At 43.9% G+C, this 22469-nt stretch overlaps 1 long non-coding RNA gene across 1 annotated transcript in view; it reads left to right on the forward strand.

Annotated features, from left to right (window-relative positions):
• Window positions 1–22469, forward strand: part of A930027H12Rik (RIKEN cDNA A930027H12 gene) — a 156531-nt gene that overhangs the window by 412 nt on the left and 133650 nt on the right. Inside the window, exon 2 of the long non-coding RNA NR_167712.1 lies at window positions 2102–2273. This is a non-coding gene — a long non-coding RNA (RIKEN cDNA A930027H12 gene). The remainder of the gene's footprint in view (window positions 1–2101; window positions 2274–22469) is intronic.

Consider the following 22469-nt stretch of genomic DNA (forward strand, 5'->3'; position numbering starts at 1 on the left):
ACATGGTTTTAAAGTACGTTCTTATTTTTATTTATGTGTATATGTATATATCTCTGTGTGCATGTATGTGGGGAGGATGGAGAGTCATACATTGTAGTGCAGTGACCATAGAGGCCAGAAGAAGATGTTGGATCACTTGAGGCTGGAATAACAGGTGGTTGTGAATCACTCATTGTGGACGCATGGGATGGAACCCAATTCCTCTAGAAGAGCCTTTGACATTGAGCTGACTCATCAGTCCTTGAACACTGTTATTTTTAAATTTGAATTCCCCATTGATAACAGAAATGTTACAAATCACAGTGATCTGTGATTGTATTTTACTTTTTCAGCATATGTATATATACACACATATATACATACACATACATCATATACATATACATATACATCATATACACACATAAATATTTTTCCTTATTTTGTCTGTATGGGTGTTTTGCATGCAGATATAGCTGTATCATGTCTGATGCCCACAGAGACCAGAAGAGAGCATCAGATAGCCTCTAACTTGAGTTACGTATAATTGTAACCCACTCTGTGGGAGCTACGACTCAAACCTGGGTTCTCTGTAAGAGCAGCTAATGATCTTAACAGCTCAGTCGTTTCTCCAGACCTATTCTAATATTTTTATAATTCATAACCACTTCATAATTTCTATGCCTGCTTCCTTTTGCTACACAGTTAATCGTTAATTATTACATGTATTCTTGAGTGCTCAACAGTTTGAATTCATTGCCCCATTTTGTTATTTGATCAGTTCATATCTCCCTATGCATATATACACATTGTATTGTGATTTCTCTCTCTTTATCTCCTTCCCATCCTTGTCCACATTAATCCTACATACCATTCTCTTTTCAGATTCACAATTTTTGTCTTAGCCTTTGCGATCCTTTTAGTTTAAATAGGACCATCTGCGTGGCCAATGGATTGGGACTGCTTATCTACAGAACACTGTCAGGGTGATGAGTGGGCACACAGCTAAAGAGAATGACTAGCACTGAACAGCCCTTCTCTCTCCCAGATCTTACACTTTCTCCTTTTCTGCAGTGTTCCCTGGGACTTAGAGAAGATGTCATAAATGTCTTATCTAAGCCTGAGCACTCATCTGTCACTTAGTTTTGGCATCTTGTGCAACCACAGGTTTCTGCATGTGTTGCCATTCACTGGGAATAGGGGCTTCTCTGATTAAGGATGAGAGCCGCATTGGTCAATAATTGTAAACATAAACAAAGATGCTTTGATTCCATATCAACTCAGCTAAACAACAGTATGACCAGATCCTCCCCAGCGCATATGATTTTCATTGGCAAGGCTTTTTTTTATTTTTTTATTTTTTTTTTTATTTTTAAACCTGGTTTATGGTCTTAGAGCCAATGGGAGAGCAATTGGTTTCCCCCATAACATTAATGTCACTATAGCACAAGTGACCACCACTGGCCTAGCAGGTTGACTTCGTAGTTTATAGGGTTCACAGCTGAGTAAAGACTACTGATGTTTTTAATCCACCAGCAGCCTGCACTGCCCCTTTCAGGACTGTGAAAGGCCAGCTAGCATGGAGAAAACTTCCAACTCAGTTCCAGCTTGATTTCTCTGTGGATATGAGACTTTTAGTTTTCAGTGCGGTAACTATGCCATCCACTGTCTTTGTTATTTTGTCTCTGATGAGAAATCAGCCGCTAACATTACCGTGGTTTCCCTTGTGCCTGAGACCTGCTTTGTTCTTGCTGCTCTCAGGATTGTCTTCCATTTTCAACCATTTGATTAAATGTACTTCTGCATGAGTCTGATTAATTATATCCCAACTTGGAATCTGAGTTGAACTTCTTCAATGTGTGCCTTCATTGGTTTTTACAGCAGTTGGAAATTTTCCGGTGTTATATCTGCAATATTTCTTTGCCCCTCGTTCTCTTATTGTCCCATTGGGAACTCCTATTGCACTCAGACTGATGAGTTTCGTAGCTCTGCAGGTGTCTGGGATGCTATTCTCTTCTCCTGATTCATGTTTTTATTTACTTTACATTCTTCAACTTGCTGATTGCAATAGGCCCCTATTTAAGTCGTTGATTGCATCTATCTTGCATCTTCTGTTCCCTAGACCCAGGTATCATTGAGGAGGTGGAAAGTGTCCAAGAGCAGAGCTACACAGAAACTGTTCTTCAGACACCTCAGCAACATAGGAGCTCAAGTTGATCACGACAGGATGCATAAGGCCCATGTAAGCTCAAAGCAGACAAAATCCCAACATGAAGAGACACCCTATCCTCAAGGTAGTTGTGATTCTTGTTACCTTTGTCATGGATATTAAATGACCTCTCTGGGTTAGTCTTGTAAAACCTGTATCGTTTGCTATGTGATATCCTGGCGGTATCTTCTCTCAAAGTCCAGTGGTTCCCTACTGAATGTTGAAATCTTCAGCAGCTAGACCAATACATTCCTGGTCTGTCCCAGAGGCTTTGTGTTTGGTTTGGGGAGGCATGTCTTCAACCCAAATGACACCTGACAGCTACTCCGCCTACCCTACTGCTTTTTCAGGCCCTCCAGGTCAGACTATATCAAAGTTTCTCAGAGACACCGTGGGTATCTCCTTCTTCTAATTCCCTTTTCACTCTCTACATTGGCCTGTTGTTTATAACTAACAAAAAATGTCATGGGCAGCTGAAGCCTTAAAGCATTTATCCATTACTGTTTTCATCAGGTGGTCTTTGGGGAGGGGGGACAGTGAGCGTCATGAAAGCCTGATAAGAGGATGACCTACAGGAAGCCATTTGACATGTCAAACACTAATGGGATCTGTGAGAAAGTTTTCAAACAAGCCCTGACTCTGTGCTGTTCAAGCTGATACTGGGGTGAGGGTGGTGGTGGTGGTGTGCTATTCATTTTAAAGATGACTCAGAGCGGAAGAGCAAAGCAAGCTACTCCATAGACAAGAGCTGCATTTTGTGTGTGTGTTTGCTCATCTACTTTCCTGGGACAGGTATTCCTCAAGGTCCTTTGAGTCCTTAATTAAGTGTCACAGTTGAACAATGTATTGATGTCTATTAGTTTTCGTCATTGATTTTTATGAATAGGTGAACTTTAGAAAGATTAAGATGTGTTGTTATTGACCTTATTCCATTGACTGCTCTTAAGCTGCATTTTCTTCAACACCCTATCTATAGAGTTCTTACTGCTGTATTTTCATTGTAAGTTTAGCCCTTTTTTCCTAAGCACATTTAGTAAATGGCTCCACACTCTCACAGCCTTGGAATCTTGGGGGGCTGTTTCTAATGTTGGTTTGCGCTCTTGGCCTTTGCTCCTTTGGCTTTTGTAAGTGTGGGCTTTGGATCAGGTAGGCCTGGTTGACTTTCCTTGAATGTCAGACGTTGTGTATGGAAATTGCGTGGATAATTTGGTGGCACTCTCTTACTTCCAGGACTGCTTGCCACATTGTCTGGCAGGCTCTCATGCCAGGGCTATTTCCAAACTGTGAATCCATTGATTTGAAGCTTGGCTTCAATGTTTGCAAATCCTTGTTTCATTTTGGCTTGCTCTTGCTCTTGTATCGCCTCCCAGACATTCCAAATAAAAGTTTTGGAGTGTGTTCTAGGACCTTTTTTTTTTTTTTCAGAGAGATAATAAAACATTCATGTTTCCTGACCACACAGAGGACCCAAAGCTCTGTTCAGATTCTTGGGCCCTATCTGTTACATAAAACATGCAATACTCAGGAAAAACAAGATTAGTTAATACCAGCCTAGAGTGGCTGAGAATCTCTGAAGCTTCCCTGAAATGCCAGCCTCTGAGTGAGGAGGGAAAATATTGGGGTTTGGGAGGAGGCTAGTCGTTGCTTGCCTATGAGTTCTGTTCCCTAAGAACTTCCTCTCTCTTCTCCCCCCCCCCCATATTTGTAAAAATCTCATAGAAAAGTCTTTTTCTCTGAGACTGTGTTTCAGTACAGTTGGAAGAGCAGCTTCTCCCATCAAAATCCACTTCAGCTTGTAAAATTATATAAAGGGTCATCTAGATTCTTTAATCCTCTCATGGCCCAAATGCAAACGTCTTGTAGAACAATTTTACACTGTAATGAGCCAGTAATGTGAGCGCCTTCTTATGCACCATGCAAGCTGACGACTGTTATCTTTGGTCCATTGCTCAGGGCATAGCACGAATTTTTTTTTTGTTGTTTGGTACAAGCCTGCAGTGTGAGGGGCCACTTTGATGATGTCTGAAAATCGCTGGGAGTTTATGGTATGTGAAGTACTTTTTACAAACATGACATTCAGAGTCTCACATTAATTCCCTGAAGCTACTGTCCACGTCAACAAGGAAATGACACCCTCCAAAAGCCTTTTGGTTACTTTGTCAGTGAGAGAATTTGACTTCAGTGAAGTTAAGTCATTGGTTTGAGATGATAACAGAGCTGGGATTAGAACCTACAGTCCGTCCATTTTGCCACAAGCCACCTCAGTATAAGCCGTCTTCCAAGGACATGGCCATGCAAGGTCTTTGCCATCAAGCATGGCTCTTTGCCAGGGCTGGCAAATACCGTTATGTTCATGACACAGAGCCATGACTGCTTTCAAAAACTGGAACTTATCTATGGGGTAACAGAATTTTCAGGCACTTCTTTCCCCTTTAACTGGGAATATTCACAAGGCAAAGAAGGTCAGCAGCTGCTTCCCGTACTTCCATGTGAGTGTGATGCTTCTGTTGGTGAGGGATGATGCCAGGCGGCTGCTGGCAGCTCTCATCAGATGACATAGAAACATCTGTTCCCGTAACCGCCCTCCCCACAGACACACTGCAAGGAAACAGCATCTCCTCTAGCAATGTAAGTGCAGACCCACTTCGGTAGCCTCGGTTGGAATTTGAGTATTTTCTGAGTCCCTCAAGCTAAACACTGGAGTCGAGAGTTACCAGTGACCTGTGGTCAGGAAGTAGTGCTAGAGATTCTATGGTTGTGGTGCCTTTCCAAGCCAAGTGTAATTTTCCCAAAGTGTCTGGTCTGATGGTAGTGACAGGCAAATGCCTCTAGGCTAATGTCAGGGCTGGGCTCTGAATATGTCCCTCTATCTAGTGCTGAGGCAGTGAGAGTAAGACTCATGGGAGTCCGAAATGAAGAGGTGTTCTAAATTCTTGGGAAAAGTGTTTTCTTTTTATGTGTGGTGTAGGGGGTGGCTGGTGCGCCTGCCACTGAGGTGCAGATGAGCATTGACATTGGAACTGCCTCAAGACCTTGTGAGAGTTCTTACGATCCTGACCTCTGAATATGGTGCCACAGGATCCCAATATCTGTGCTGACCTTCGCTGCATCTAGCACCAAGCCTTACCCCCCTTATCCTCATTGCTCTTTCTCCTTGTCGGCCTGGCCTTGACGTTGCATATGACAAGATATGACAGCTGGCATCCTCTCAACCACTAATAAGACACGGTGAATGAGTTACTGTTTCCTGCCCACTTGTGTTGGTCATCTGTCTGAGACTATGACAAAATATCCAGGACTAGTCTCAGAGAAGCAGAATCCAGTTTGGCCCGTGGCTCAGAGATACCCAACCGGGGTGTTATGGATCCCCTGTTTCTGGGCTGTGGTAAAGCAGAGCATCAAGGCTTGCAGCCTATGGAGAGGTGCAGATGAGCACTTCATGATCTCCATGGAGTAAAGAAAGGAATGGGATCCTTGCCAGAGGAAGTGACATAACTGGAGGCAGGCTCTTGGAGTAGATAACCTTACTCCACTTCCGGCTTCCTTTCTGCATGTAGTCTTGGATGTGATCTCTCAGCATCCTTCTCTGGTTGCCTGTTGCTATACTTCCTACTCCCATGATAGATCCTTCCCCCTGGAGATGTGAGTTAAATGAACTCTCTTCTGAAAATTGTTTTTGGTCATGGTGTGTATCAAAGGAACAGGAAGTAACTAAGGCATTGGAAATCTGCAAACTTCCACATCTTCCTTTAAAAGCTGGAGGCCCAAAACAATGTGCTTGAGGTGGCTACAGCTCTTGGCACGTATTCTCACAGCTCTGCCACCTCCAACGTCTTGGAGATGTCACTGTAATTTGCACTTCCCTAGTGACACTCAATGGGACTCATGCGGTGACTTTAGTGCTGCTACATTTTTCTTGGCTTCAGTGGCTCTCTGAGACTACAGAGGAAGAATCTACATCCCCGAACCATTGTGTTTGTGTCTCCAAAGCTAGTACCACGTAGACAACCCTGACAAAGCTCTGCTGCCAACTTATGCTGCACCTTGGATGCCTTGCAAGGCATTAGTAGTAGGATCTGTTGTTTGTTGTTGTTTCCGTGAAGCAGAAAAGTCCTTCGTCCTTTTTATTTCACAGGTTGGAAGCTTAGCTGGTTGGGAGTCTTGCTTGGAGGTCAACCTTCCTTTTGTTCCAGTGCAGAGCAACAAGTGTCTCCTAATCTCCTTAACCATTACAGCCTCTCTTTCAGACCATGCCTTGACTCTAACATTAAGTTTCCAGGTGCTCTTTTTCTCTCTAAACTGTATGTTTTGTAGGCTTTTCCCCCACATTTGTTCATTTTCATTGTGAATCTATATAAGCCCTGCAAATCAATACTCCACAGGCTCAATGTTATGCCAACCAAATTAGTTCTTTATTTTAAAGTTCCACCTCATGTAAATTCTCAGGGCAAAGAGAGAAAATAGCCAGATTCTTTCCCAAACGATTGCATGAATGGCCTATACCCCATCTATAGAGACCTTGTTCTCTAAAAACTCTTGGGCTGGGATTCTACTATCTACATTACTCGCAGTGGTACTGCCTTCCAGGCTCCTAATAGGTTGGCCCTCTAAGCTATGCTTACAGGATACAACTTTTATTATAGTCCAAAGTTTAAAAAGCTTTCACATACCTCCCATGTCAAACTTACTCAGGATCCTTACAGCTGCACCCCACTTCTGATACCAATTTCTATACCAGTTACTTTTGTTGCTGTGATCAACTTTCATGTCCTAAAGCAACCTAGAGAAAGAATAATTTATCTGGGCTGATGGTAGGAGAGTCTATAATGGTGGGGGAGGCACAGCAGCAAGTAACGGAGAAGGAGGCTGAGAGATCACATCTCAACCACACACAGAAAACACAGAGAGTGAACTTGAATTGGAACAAGACTACAAACTGTTGAAGCCCACCCATGCTAACCTCCCTCTTTCAGCATGGATCGACCCTGCAAAGGTTCCATACCTTCCTGAACAGCGCCACCAACTGGGTACCAAGTGTTCAAATACACAAGTCTCTATGGGGCATGTCTCATTCAAGCCACCACACTACATCAGGAAAAAACAAAACAAAACAAAACATTGCTTTCAGAGTCCTAGATTAATGAATGAAGCAGTCCTGTCACTGTCTGCTCAGCAAGGTTGGCTCCAGGAAAAGAGAACACACATTTCTTTTATTCAGCGCTTTCAACAAAAATGTGTAATTCAAGAAAAAAAAAAGTGTTAAACAGCCAAACTGCAAGTGCACAAACTCTTTCCAGAACGTACTTAATGGCAACTATTAAACATACAAATGAGAAAGCTGATTTATCCTTTCTCCGTAGAGCGGTGCTGGGTTCTGGCAGGCTTGGGCTGCAGTCAGTAGTAGCTGGAGATACACAGACTCTGACCTACATTTCTTTGCTGGTTTGGGTGATTAAGATCACAAATGAAATCACTGTTAATTGACTCTATAAATTTTACATATGAAAAGAAGCACTTTTTTTTTTAAATGAGTGCAACTTCATAATTTAAGCTGTGTTTTTTAATAGTGGTTTGGAAATTAAAATGCAAACAAACACGGTTGTTTCAAAGCTGTACCTCAACCAAGTAGAAGAATCTGGTCTGGGCTCTGTTTGTGTTTGGGGTGGGAGGTAGCTCATTGGACAAGCCACATGATGCAGGTACTTGCAGAACCTCTCAGCTCAGCTGGACATGATCCTGAGTCCTGGAGGGTCTCAGCCCTACCCCTGTGCTATGTCCCTTTTTCTATCACATGGATCTGTCGCCCATCTTTCAGAAGACAAATGATTTGCTAAGCCCCAAATCCTCACCTGAAATCTGTGACAAGATCACCCAATACTCCTGTCTACTTCCAAGTCTCTCCTGGATGTCAAAATGTTGACTTCGTCCCTGCTAAAATGTAGCTCCAGAAAAAAATCACATCTTTTCAAATTTTGTGCAATTCCTGTCATTTAGAGCATATGTTCGTGCATAATGATGTTCCTAAGTGAAGTGACATTTCAGAGTAATGAGGCTTCGCTGACAACGTGTGAGAGATGTGACAAGCTTTCTGTAACACGGAAAAGGAGCCTAGACAACCCAAAATCCACCACGAGAGCCATCCAGCTGTGTCTGTGGCTTGGCCTTTCAACCTGCAAGGGATGCCGCAGAATAGAGGCAGAGCGTGTTTGGAACTAGTATGTAGCCTAACACATGCCTGCCCCCAACAATTTCTGCTGGCTTGGATGATGAAGAAGACTGTGATGGACCAATCCCATGGGAATGCAGGGAAGGGAGGGCTTAGAATATTGCGGCTATAGGATGAAGCCAGATCCTCCCTGGTACAGAGTTGGACTGCATGGAGCCTCCACTCGCCAGTGCTAGCCAGTGTTGTTCCCCCAATCATCTCTCACCCCCCCACACACTGGTCATCTTTTCCAAGAGGACAATGGCAGTCACCTCCCAGGAATGAACTGAGAAACCTCAGAAGAGACTCCCAGTGGCTGACTGTGAGAGGGCTGCTGTGTTACAAAGATAATCTACAAGGTAGAGGTATTCAGAGGTGGGACTCTAAAACGTCCTTCAGATCATGATGGTCCTACCCTGGTGGGGAGACTAAAACCATCATCTCAGGAGTAGATTGTCGTTAAAAAGAAAACTCTGCACCTTCTGTCTCTTTATCTCTCCTCTCCCTGGACTGATCAGTCTGCTCTTAAAGCTCTATTGTGTGAGAATATTTTCTGGGGTGATGAACACAACTCTACTCACACCAGATGAAGAACATGAAACAGACAAAAGTAAGGATTATGCCAAAGTTCAACTCTGTGAACCAATGAGTTCACTGAGGTTATTTTCAGGGGTATGCATAAAGGGTCACTTACAAGATTATGAATTACTCGAAGGTCACTGTATCGAGGAAAAGCCTACCTCGGCCTGAATGACAACTTATAAAAGTTGTATCCATAGAGATAGTTTTCCATATGACTACAGACAGCTGGTCAGGTTCAAGAATCTTCTCTTCTCCCTAGACCTTACTGCTTATATGATTAGGGAAGACATATAGCCAGAATACCTGGTCAGTTTCAGGAACTTCCTGGGAGTTGTGAGTTGTTGACTGCCTGCATCTTAATGAGCCTCTCCTTAGAGCTTCCTGGGTCTTAATAAGCCTCTCTCTAGGATGGAAGGTTTTAACCCAGAGGAAAATGCTATTTAACACATTTCAAGATGAGATGTCTCAATAAGGAGGATCTTTTCAGATGCCATGTCCTTGATTTTGTCCTGGTTCTAGCCCCACCCAAACCCCAGAGCTGTTAGGAACAAATCTGTATCATCCAGCCTCAAGCATTCTGACATGGCAACACAGAATGAACCAAGAATATCAGCTTTTGTTTTAAAAGGTGTCTTACTTTTAGCAAAATAGAAGGGTCTTTATGGAGAGGACTTGGGAAACAGGTCTTGTCTGCTCACCTCCATGGAGGAGGGATGCTTCTATGCTTGGACATGCTGGCACCAAAGAAATTGGACACAGGCCCATCTCAGACAGCACAAGGTTTGACTGCAATGCTGATCCTCCATCACACCTTGGCTCTTCCCAACCAGCTCACGACTGATGACACTACCCCATGAGAGCCAAGGGAGCACAACTAACCCCATTCTATCCTCTCTATGATATCTGAATAACCGAGTCTTGTCAGGGCAAAGGAGGTATCTAGACAAGAGCATTTCTGGCTCAGCCTCAACAGCATTAGACACTCTCTCTGCTGAGCACCAAAATAGCTGCCTCCAGGGACTGGAAGGTTACCACACTCAAGCCACGTGGGGGAACATCTGAGACACTATCAGCTCATTGCTCTGCCAGGTCCTGCATGTGATCCCTGGCAGACAAAATTTGTCTTAGCACGACCCTAGGGCAAGTGAGGTGGATGCATGCTGATGGAGAAGACAGGCAAAGGCTGATATATAAAATTTTAAGGCAGAGGCAAATGCATTGGAGTTCAGAGGGAGCTGCGGTGGAGAACACTGGAGTGGGAGCTGAACAGGGTGACTTTGGGCTTATTCTTCACTGATCCCAAAGGAGGTCTGATGGTTCTTTTGTCTAACACTCATTTGTTTAATTCTTGCCTCCTCTGAAAGCCTCCAAAAGCTACATTAATAATAGGTGATATTTATTTAGTACTCTGGGATGGCTCTGGGCTCAGAGGTTGACACAAATTATCTCATTTTATTCTAAGCCTATTTGAGGAAGTTTTGTTGTTTTGTTTTGTTTTTTTTTTTTTCTACACAATAAAGAAGCAAGAAGCTAGGCTTACTCACAAAAGCAGGAAGGAACTTCGTGGCTAGTGGGTAGGGTGCTCAGTGTGACCCACGCCTTTGGCCTTTTGCTGGAGCTCACCCATTATCCTTTTTCTCCAAAGGCAGGGTTATGGTTTGCTTTTTCCCTCCGGGAGTGTCTCTAGCTGAGAGTGCCAGCACCTGCCGGCTTCATGTTCAGTGAACAAAGGAAGAGAGGAAGGAATGGCCCAGATGACCCGATTCCCCATCCAGATTCCCCATCTGTCAGCGCGGTTGTTACTATAACAGGGACCCAGAGCTCATCAGAACAGGATTCAGCCCCATCACAGGCCATGGTGATGCATGATGACAGACACCCTGCTTCTCCCTGCATAGGGGAGGTGCAAGGGGTGACCTTGAGCTCAGACATTGAGCTTCAGTCATCGCCATCTGGGGTAAGCATTGGGGAGCAGTCTCTTGGTGTCACAGGGACAGAGCTCATGATGTCTTGGTGGCGCACAGGGCAGGATGATTCAGTTAAAGCTTGAGATGGTACCTTCCAAGCTGGCCTGCCTGAGGACCATCCTTTCCTGATGCTTAGAAAATAAGAGAGGGTAGAAGTGATAGCCATCAAGTACCCACCATGTCTTAGGCAATTTAATCTCTACTATACTCTGTGAATGTACAATATAATTGTATGAAGAAGGGGGTGAAACAGTCAAAGAGAGCCCGCCAGATTTGCAGAGTTCCTGGGTCCCTTTGTTAGGTGTAAAGATGGTCAGAAAGTCTGAGCTGCAGGGGCAGAAGGCACCTGGACTTGGAGGGGGAGATGGTGTTGTGGTCTGGCTCTGAGTGTTCACCAGTTCTTATTACCAGTTATCAGCTTCACACAAGTATACAGTACACTGTTCACCTCAGCCACAGCTCCCAAACCCTGGATCATCCAATAAAAGGGAACATATACCCAGGAAATCCTGACAAATGCAGCAACACACTCAGAAGATATGATGCTCAAAGGATACCATGGACCTGTGGTTACAGAGACATGCCTGTCCTGGAGACTCTGCGATGATTGATCCAGTACAGAGCTAACCCACACAATGCTCTTCTTTTAAAAGCCAAATGTGGGTCTGCTCTGTGGTACTGGGTCTGTTTTCAAGGTGCTGTCTCCCTGCTGGTGGTATGTATCCCTGCTTAATGTGTGCACTGTGCGTAGCATGTCTTACCACCTATGCAATAATACCCTTGCATCTGGCCCATGAGGACTTAGGAGGACCCAGGGCCTGTGACAGCTAGCTTTTGGTCAATTTGTCACAAACTAAGGTAATCTAGAGAGACGGAAACTTGACTGAGAAAACGCCTCTGTTTTTTAACCTGTCTGTGGGGATTTTCTTGATTAATGATTAATGTGAGAGGGTCCATCCCACTGTAGGTTGTGCTATCTCTGGGCAGGTGGCCCTGGGCTGTGTAAGAAGTAGCCTGAGAAAGCCACATGGTACAAGTCAATAAATAGTGCTCCTTGGAGGGTTCCGCTTCCGTTCGTGTCTCTGGGTTGGTTCTTGCCTTGAGTTCCTGCCCCAACTTCCCTTCACGAAGGGCTGTCATGCGAAATAAACTCTTTCTTCTTCAAGTTGATTTTAATCAGCGTTTTTCAAACAGCACCAGAAAGCAAACTAGGACAGGGCCTTACTACCACATGGCCAGCAAACAGTTTTCTTGTGCCCAGAGGGAGGGCTCTGTCACCTTGGACAGCAACACTGACTCTTCCAGGTCGCTGCTCTTACTTAGTGTCTGTAGCATCATTGCCTTCATCCCAGGTGGCCAACTACCTTAGAAAACTCCAGGCAAAGGGACAGGCTTCCTCTGTGTCTGCTCGCAGGGGAAGTGGAGGCTTCTGAGGATAGGTAGAGAAGGGAACATGCCAAGGGATTTATGCTGGCCTTTCCCCCAGGAGCCCCGGCTCTCACAAACCCCACCATTCCAGCTTTTATGTACTCATTACAGTGGTTTGGGAAACATTTCAAAATTAGACAGGCATTAGCTTAGCTTATAAAATTAAAAATAAACGGTAACAGCTTTAATGGTGTTGTATTAAATGCCAGGCCTAATAATACCTCACATTACTTTAATATTTTATGGCTTTAAACACACTTTTAAATAACTTTTCATCTTGTATGGTTTTTTGAGAACAACCCCATCTGGCGAGAGCAGGAGTTGCTGGCCCGTCTCACACGTGGGGTGGCTGGCAGACAGCAATGAAGGCTGATGCTCTGTTTCCCAGCTAAGGCCCTCATGTGGATCAGGGACAGGTTTGAGGTCTGATGGAGAAGCCAGATCCACTTAAGTGGGATCTTTTTATCCCATTATGTGTCCCTCAGATCACCTCTGACTTCCAGTCACATCTCTCAGGAAGACGGGAATTTCAGGGCCTCACTCTCTGCTTTTCCCACTGAACACGTTGGACAGAATCCCTGGTGACAGCTCAAGACCCGTCATTCTTGGTGTGACTGAGGCCACCGGAGGACAGGCTTTTGAACTACCCATACTGCTAACCACTCTGCCCCTAGATCTTTCTGGTGGAGTATCCTGGGGACAGTGGAAGGACATCATACAGAGTCACTGTGCAGCCAGCTGTTGTGGGGGTTCACTGGTGGCCACCACCCTCTTCTTTACATCTCCATCATATTATTTTTATAGTCTTTTCTTAAATTACATTGTATTTGTTTGTTTGTTTGTTTGTTTGTTTGTTTGGTGTGTGTGTGTGTGTGTGCTGATTCACACGCCATACTACACATGTGGAGGTCAGAAGGCAGCTCTCCTTGTACCCTTGGGTCCGAGGTTTTGAATTCAGGTTATTAGGCTCAGGAGCAAGTCCCTTTACACTCTGCCCAAGTCCTCATCTGTGGTGTGGTACAGCCAACTCCATAAACCCTGAAGCCATGGAGTCCCGGAACTTGGTGTCCACATCCGGTGCAAATACGTACTTTGCAGAGCTCAGTGCAGAGGTCAGGATAGTAGGGAGTTTGGCCTTCTATACTTGTAAAGGGATCTGTGGTTTGATAAGTGCTTCAAGAGGCTTGGGGCACAGGGCTACCTGGGGAGGTGGTAACAGCAGCAGCAGGCTACCACAGGACTTAGCAAATGCCCCTGAGCAGAAGGCAGGGCTTCTCCGCCAATGCAACCCTATCTACAAAGAAGCCATGGGTCAAGAAAGGTCCTTGTGCTATGGTGGTGGGGTGAGGGATGGAAGTGGAAGTCCTCAGGATACTGCTGCCCCACAAGCTCAAGAGGCACTGACCACTGCAGCAATAACAGACTTGGAGCCTTCTTCCCTGCCTGCCCCGAGCACTTCGGTGAACTTCATTCTTACAGTGATAAGGTGTTTCAGATTATGCATGCCTGAACTCCACTCTCCTGCCCATGGTTTCATTAAGCAACACTCAATACCAGCTTGATAAGCTAGAGAGCAGAGAGGCCGGAGTGACCAGCCTTGCAAGCTGAGAATATGGTCATGGTGTGGTCAGAATTTAAAGCCACATTGCCACACCAGCAAGAGCTCAAGCTCTTGACCACACTGCATTTCTGCTGTGAGGGTAGGCAGGTGATCCTATGATCACCTTGAATGGTGGCAAGAGCCACGCAGATTCCTCTGAGCAACTTTGGAAAACTCCCATCACTTTCTCAGACCTCACGAGAAATTGTGGGGAAAACATTCAAGCATAGCCTGGCTGATGAGCTAAACCATAATGTCAGCTTCACAGTAAGAGTGCTGCGGTCTCGGGGCTCCTGTCTTCCCTAGTTGGCTGTTGGTCCCTACTTGTCTAGATTCTGTCAGTTCATCCTAGTGTAGAAAAGCCACAGCCTGCCACAAGACTGAGCCCACATATCAGAAACAGAAGGACTCTCCATCCGCAGTATTATAATTAGATAAAGCTCTGCATCCTGAACTAATAGGAGAGGGAAACTGAGAAGGAGGCAATGCTAGACCCAGAAGATTGCATCTCTACTAAGAACTTAGTCCATGAGGACTTGGGTGCAAGGCAGCTCGATTAGGGGCTAGGAGTCCAGGGAAGCTAAGATCCTGAGCTGGTCCTGAAGCAATCAGGGACTTTGGCAAGTTGCTTGGCAAGGCTCCGTGTGGGCAAAGTGAAGCAGTTTACTTTATGACCTTGCAAAGTGAGGAGTCAGCCCAGAGTACTAGCAGATGTGGTTGATCTGACAATTTAATGTAAAGCAGTAGTTTTTATATACACTAATTGCACTGCCCTGCATCCAAGTCTTCATGGGCTAAGTTCTTAGAGGTGCAACATTCTGTGTCTTGTGTTGTCTCCTTCCCAGATTCCCTTGGTTGAGAACACAAAACTTTATCTAATAATATAACACCAAGGATGGAGGTTCCCTCCTTTTCTGAAAGGTGGGCTCAGTCACATGGCAGACTGGCTGTGGCTTTTTGGAACACTAGGATAAGATGGCAATACCTAGACAAGCAGGCACCAACAGCCAGCTAGGAAAGACAGGAGCCGAGTGTCTCCTGCTTGTCGGTGATTCTGATGAGATCTACGTGCACCTCATACTGAAAATGAGCTACAGTGGTCTATTTCTTACACCAAGAAAACAGAAGGAAGGGCAAAGACCCGGCTCCACATTTACCCTTTCTTCCCTGACTGATGCTCCTATCAGGGGCTCTCCCCAGGTCCTTCCAACCCCAGACAGAACCCCTGAGACTTCAAGCATGTTGCCCTGGGTACAGCGGCTTCACTCTGCTTCTTTTCAGTTCATGATGATTTAGAAAAGGACAGAATTGGATCTTGTCAGCTCTTTGAGCCATGGAATACTCTCTTTCTCCAGCTCACTCCTTCAGGGTTGTGTCCTTTGGTCTGCTTGAAATGTCAGACACAGCTGCTCAAAGTGTCTGCATTGCCTCCCTAGAAACTGCGTCGAAATCAGATGCGCAGGGAGGTGTTTTATCTTCTGGATGTGACGTGGGAGGATCGTACTTCTTTCTACACGCACGATTCAGGAAAACAAAAATTTACAATCTCATTAATAAAATCCCGAGTTGGTCCTAAAGCAAACAGAGACTCTGGTAAGTTGCTTGGCAAGGCTGCATGTCTTTATAACATTTACCCAGCCATCAAAGGCTTCCCAACAGCTGAGTGACTGTAGGGGAACATCTACTGTAGAGAAAACTCATTCCCTACATCCAGAAAAGAGAATGTTCATCAGAAGGGTTGCCCTTTTGAGATTTCTGTCTTGAGTGCTTTAGTGGCAAGGGCAAGATCTGTAGGAGGGAAATGAAATCAAGAACATGCCCTAAGCCAACACTTCCTGTCTTGGCCTCCCTTGATCTACAGCCAGTCACCTTTTGGCACCTGAACCTTGGTGCCACATTATGCCACCAGTGCTCCCAGAAGTTGGTATGCTTGTACTTTCTTATACTTCAGACCAGCGGATCTCAGTCTTCCAAAGGTTGTGGCCCTTTAATACAATTGCTCATGTTGTAGTGAACCCCAACCATAAAATCATTTCATTGCTACTTTATAACTGTATTTTCACTACTGTTATGAATTGTAATGTAAATATCCGATATACAGGATATCTGATATGTGCCCCCCCCCGTGAAATGATAAAATTATTGCAACCCACGGATTGGGAATTGAGAATTAGAGGGTTACAAGAGTGACTCTTGGTTGTCAACTGGACAGGATTTTAAATGATCATGGAAATGGATCTCTGGGTGTGCCTGTGACAGAACCTTAAGATTGGGTTACCTGGAGTCCATCCTATACGTGGGAAGTGAAATGGAGGAGGAAGCAAGCTGAATGCTAGCATTCATCGCACTTGATGTTTCCTGAACATGGGTTCAATGTAGCAAGCTGCCTCAAATTCCATGTCTTGTCATTGCTACCTCCTTTTTAAAGCATGGACCTAACCTTCACACTGTGAGATTCTGCTTGCTACTTTGCCATAGCAAAAGAAAAGCAACTAATAGCACTGTTCCCTGGAGCTGGGCAGGGAGAAAGGACAGCATAGTTAGGGAGGATGAAGAAAGGAAAAATATGTGTAGATAGATGATTGATAGATGATAGATGGATAGACGATAGACAAAGGATGATCAATAGATAGATAGATAGATAGATAGATAGATAGATAGATAGATAGATAGATAGATAGATAGACAGATTGAGGAGTTTTGCTACCAACCCTGGCTCTGCTGTGACCTAAGATCTCACTTGATGCACAGGCTCAGGAAACCACAGGCAACCCTCACACCCACCGTACAGATTCTGCTCAGGAAGCTACTGATCTGCTCCTCGCTGCTCCTTAGCTGACCTGCCTCTACTAGACTCACAGCTCCCCCCACATGGCAAAGGGCAGAAGACCTATCTTCATTCTTCCCAGACCACTGAGCCTTCCCATGGCCTGTGCACCTATGAAATAATCCTACGGACCCTTTCCAGGGGGGGATTTTTGTATTGTTTCTTGTAAATTTACTTCTTCCAGGACATGCACGCTTTCTCTAGACCTTATAGTTTCCAGATGTAAACTTCTGATCCCCAGTTTACCTAGCTTTATAATTTTGGACTGAGCAGGTTGAAAAGAGTCCCTGAGATTCTTAGGAGGAATATTCTACCAATTATGCTGCCGGGGCTAAAGATTACAATTTTATAAATATCCTTAGTCATTTCAGTATAATAACATACTACAGAATAATAGATTTTGGAGCATAAAAATAAAACAGGCTAATATGATTTGTTTATATTGGGCGTAAGTGATTCTGAAAGGGGTTTGCAGAATATCTCTGTAATTATCAGAGCAGGGAAGCAATGTTTTAATCCATATAAGAACATAGATTTATTTTAGTTTGTTACGAATGCTTAGCAAGTACCGACTGCTTTATAATCCTTCTCACCCTCAGATCAATATGGCATTTACAATGGTCAGATAAAAGTATTATTCCAAAATGAATAAAGGCAAGATAATGATCTTACCAAAGCATTGTTGAGTCTCAGTCGATCACATTGAGGGTTAACCTCTAAGCTAACACCAAGAAGACTTCAACTTCCGATCTCCTGGTAGTGGGAGAAATATGTGTCCTAAAGCTATATATATATATATATATATATATATATATAAAGAATCTTGTCAGATCTGGGTGGCTTTCTTTCCGTTTCTTTCATATTTGATCTTCCTATTTTCTCCCTTGGCATAGTCTTTATCCCATTTTTTAAATACACTTTCTTTCAAGGCAATGTACTGTCTACAAAACCCAAACCAAACCACGTGAGTTTTTTTTTTAATTTTTTTTATTTATTTACTTTACATCCTGCTCACTGTGCCCCCCCCCATCACCCCCTCCCACACCCTGCCTCCAGCCTTCATCCCCTTCTTAAAGCTAGCCACAAAGGTCTAGCCACTTCCTTCTCCCGAGGCTGAGGCTGGTTACCAAGGTTTAGTTAGAAAAGTATTGAAGTCCAGCAATCAAAAGCTCCCCTTTGACCACCCTCGTTAACCTGTCCAATCAAAATTAAACACCTCATCCTAACACAGCATTTCCTCTTTTACCTTTACAAACTGCCATTAGCCTATGGGCCATATCTGTCTCCTTTGCCTCCCACCTGTGGAACAAATAGCTCTGCCCCATCTCCCTTGTTTTCTTCCCCTTCTCTCTCATCCCCTATCTCCCGTCTTTGACTCTTATTCCCTACCCATTGTCTTCCTGGGGCAAATACATCTCAGCCTTTGTGCTGAGAACTTGGTCTTGGGGTGTCTTGGGATGATTTTGAGTTCATGATTTACTTATTGTAGTTTTATCACTTGTATTGCAGAAAAACACTGTTGTTTTGTTTGCAGGTTTCTACTGCCCACATTCTACACATTTTCCTGTGCTTGTTTACCCTGTAAACTCTTCTCACAAAGTGCCTGCTCAGTTAGTGTTTCTTAACTGGGCTTCTTGTTTTCTTGCTACCATGGCTTTACAAGTTGGTCCTTTCAAAATTTGGATATATGTCTCTGTCAGTTTTTCCTTGTATGAGTGTTTTCTTCCAGCCCGCTACTTGTCTTAAAGCAGCCTTTCATTGACTAGGCGTTTTGACTTTTAGAACAATCATGTATGGATCTTCGTAGTGGTCTATTCTGGTTGTCGACTTGATTGCATCTCAAAGCCCCTGGGAGATCAGTCCAGCATAGTCTGGCTGTGTCTGAGTGGGCATCTCCAGGGAGGTTTGACGGAAGGGATGTGATCTGCCCTGAAAGCCCTGAATGTAGATACCAACTATCTTTGTCAGCTAGGGACCAGCTCCTGCAAGAATCCTCTGTTCTCCCTCTTCCCCTCCCCCTTCCCTCCCCTCCCCCTCCCCTTCTCCCTCCCCTTTCTCCTTTCCCTTCCCCTCCCCTCTCCCTCCCCCTCTCCTTTCTCCTTCCCCTTCTCCTTTCTCCTTCCCCTTTCCCTCCCCCTCTCCCTCTCCCTCACCTCCCCCTCTCCCCCTCCCCCTCCTTCTCCTTCCCCTTCCCCTTTTCACCCCTGGTCTCCAGAAAGTAAGCTTTTCTGCTTCCTCACACCCTCCCTGACACTGGAATGAAACTGTTAGGCAGAACAGACCTTTCCTAGCTCAAGCTTCTCCAGTATTTGTTGCCTGTGATGGGAAGTTACCCAGCATGCTCTTAGCTAGGAGCTCTTTCTGTTGTATACTAGGCCTCCTCACCAAGGCCAATACCACGTGCAGCTTTTATACAAGTATTTTCTCTCTTCTGTGTTGTTAGGTATTTTTCTTTATTCTGCATGTAGGTTTTCATTTTTCTTTTAGCTCTCTTGCTTCTATTGAGCTACTGTTTGCAAAAGGTTTCAGGCCTGTGTCCACTATTATGCTTTAAAAATATGGAGAGCCAATTGTTGCAGCAGAATTTCTTGAAAGGATTTTTTTTTCTATCTCCAATTGCCTTTGTCCTTTTGTCAGAGATTGATGGGCTACACTTGTGTCGGCTCTCCCCCCTGCTTCATCGATCTGTGTCCATGCTTTGGTCAACACAACACTTTCTTGATTACTGTGGCTTTAAAGTCTTGAGGCCAGCCAACGTGAAACCTCAGCTCTCTCACTGCTCTTCAGTGTCCCAGTGTCTCAATTTATCTCACCTTTTCACATAACTTTATAATCAGTTTATCAGTATCTATAGAATACATTTCTGGGCTCTTGATTTCAACTGAGTTAGTGCTATAGGTGACCTGTAAGAAAAAAAAAATCAGCATCTAAACAACATCAAAGTTTTTGATCCATGAGCACAAGCTGTCTCTCCAAGTATTCAGCTCTTTTAATGCCCTTCACATAAGTATACTCATTTGTAGTTAGATACATGTCTAATTACTATACTTCATGTATCCATACTATTGCTTTAAAGTCTCACTCAACAACTGTCTGCTGTTAGAGCACAGAGAGCAACTGTCTTTTGCCCGTTATTCTTCTACCCTGTGACTTTACTATGTTACCTATTATTTTTAAGAGTTATTGGATTTGGGGATGTAGATTTTTTTTCCAAGTGCAATTTCAGGGGTATGCTTTGGCCTTTTAAGGTTTTTGTTTGTTTGTTTGTTTTTGTAGCTCCTATGCAGTGGAAATTTAAGGGCTCTTTGGAAAATCAGTTGGATGGTGTTTTGCTGGGGCAAACGCATGAAGGAATGTTTCATTAAAGTGGACACAAGTGTGAAAGACTAAGGCAGACTTGTGAAGGACGGTTTCACTGAAGCAGACACAGAAAAGAGCGTGTTCTGCTAAAGTAAGCACATGAACGGGACATATGATGAAGGATTCTCTGCTAAGAACATGCATGTATTGGTCCACCTTACATTGCATAGTTGAGCAGCATTTGTCGACTCCATAGAGAGAAACAGACCAAAAAACTTCTGATGATGTGCTGTAGTTTCTTGCTGCTTCCAAGGACTCAGCCTGATTGGATGCTCGTGCTGATGCAAGACCTGTGCTGAGGCAAGACATGTGGAGGACCGGTGATGTTTGGAGGGTATAATAGGACTCCAAGGAGCTTAGCTTGCTGGTACAGCTAGCCGTGTAATGCTTGTGGGTCTCCAGTCTTTACTGATATTCACTTCTTTGAGAGAGGCAGAGCTGAGAAGTTCTCCTGGTATTCCTGATGGTTCCTCCTGCTGACTTGAGCCCGGGCTGAAGCTTGGCTGCCTCTGCTAGGTCATGTCACTGCTGTTGCTGAGGGACTGAGGGACTCTACTGAACTGGACTGCTGCTGTATCCATGAAGTGTTTGTGAGCGAATCGAGCTGCCACTGCTGATCTGTGAACTGAACTGCTGATTTCCATAGAACACAGATGAGAGTTGCTCCAAAAAAAAAAACCTTTCTAAACAAGTCCACTTCCCTTGTATCCTTTCTTTCCCACTACCTCTGCTGGGTGGTGGGCTACAAGGGAGGTTAAAGCATTGAAGAACCATCATTAAAATTAAGATTTGAAAAAGTTAAAGTTACACTCTTATGTTCCTTTGATGTGATTTGTGTGTGTGCGCGTGTGTGTGTGTGTGTTTGTGTGTGTGTGTGTGTCTGTGTGTGTGTGTGTGTGTGTGTGTAAGTACAACTGAGTACAGATGCCTTTAGAGACCAGAGGAGAGCATTGGATGCCCTAGAGTAACAGGCAGTTCTGAGCCACTTGATGTGGGTGCTGGGAATCAAATTCTAGTCTGTGAGGGCAGTCAGTGGTGTTGAGCACTGTGCCGTCTTTCCAGCTTATGGCTGAGGAATTCCTGTGAGATACTTTCCTCTGTGGTTGTCCCCTTTGCTGTGTCTTCTGCCTTGGTGTGACTGAAGTCTGCCCTCAGAACATGCATGCCAAACTCCTAACTCTTTCTGTCTCTCTAATTAATTTGTGCCAGGTTTCAGTTAAGTGTTTGGTAGAGGGAGCCAATGAAATGAAATCATCTTGGGTTTGGGTTTTGTTTTGTTCTGTTGTTTTGGTCAGGTTTCTGAATTAATTAGTGATTTATTATTTCATTCAATTAATATAGATAGATGCCCACTCAAACATATTCAAGTGATATTTCTCTGCTGGTGTAAATTTTGGTGCTTTGTGTCTTTCAAATTTTGATTTGTTTTAGCTAAAATGTTACCATTTTTATGGACATATCCTTATTTTATGTAATATATTTTGGTGGTTTCCCTTTCCCCAGTTCCTCCAAGATCTTTTCAATCTCCCTACCCACCCAACTTCATCTTCTTTTCCCACCCCAACCTCTCCCTCACTCTTTCAAAAAATAAAAATTGAAACAAACAAACAATATCTCCGGTATGACAACCCCACTCTTTGACAGGCCCCATGCGCAGGATTGGCCGACACAAAATGAACGCAGTGTTTTTGTTTGTTTTGTTTGTGTTTGTTTTTTAGGCTTCTTGTTTCATTTTGGTTTCTTTGGGCATCTGAGTCAGATTTGTTTATATTCCTTCATTTCCATTTTTTTACCAAGTCCCTGGATATCTTCCTGTTTGTGTGGTAGCTCTGAGCTCAATAGCAATGACCCCTATTTAATTTATGACACCGATATTTTATCTTCTTTCTTGAGTTTTCTAAATATAATGTCTTTCAAAAGATCAACTTGAGTGTTGTTGATTTTTCCCCATTATTTCCCTGGCTCAGTTTTGTTAATTTCTGTTCTATTTGTCCTGATTTATTTTCTTCTTGACTTACACTCTGCTTCTTCCCCTGAGCTCTGACTCGGGGAATCTCCATTATTTATGTTGTGTCTCTTCTAATTCTATGATATGAATTTACTTCTACTGATTTACTTTTAATCACTAATTTTATTACCTTCTGCAACTTTTCATATCCTATCATGTGCATTTAGTTCAGGACCCCTTTACATTTTTCCTGTAATTCCATCTTCAATCCAGGCATCCTTTAGAAGTACAGTGTGTGCATATGTGTACTGGAGGGTTCTACAGCTGACTTTCTATCACTTTCAGAATTCTAAAAATAAACATT

The sequence above is a fragment of the Mus musculus genome, chromosome 15, assembly GCF_000001635.26.
Source record: "Mus musculus strain C57BL/6J chromosome 15, GRCm38.p6 C57BL/6J".
Lineage (NCBI taxonomy): Eukaryota > Metazoa > Chordata > Mammalia > Rodentia > Muridae > Mus > Mus musculus.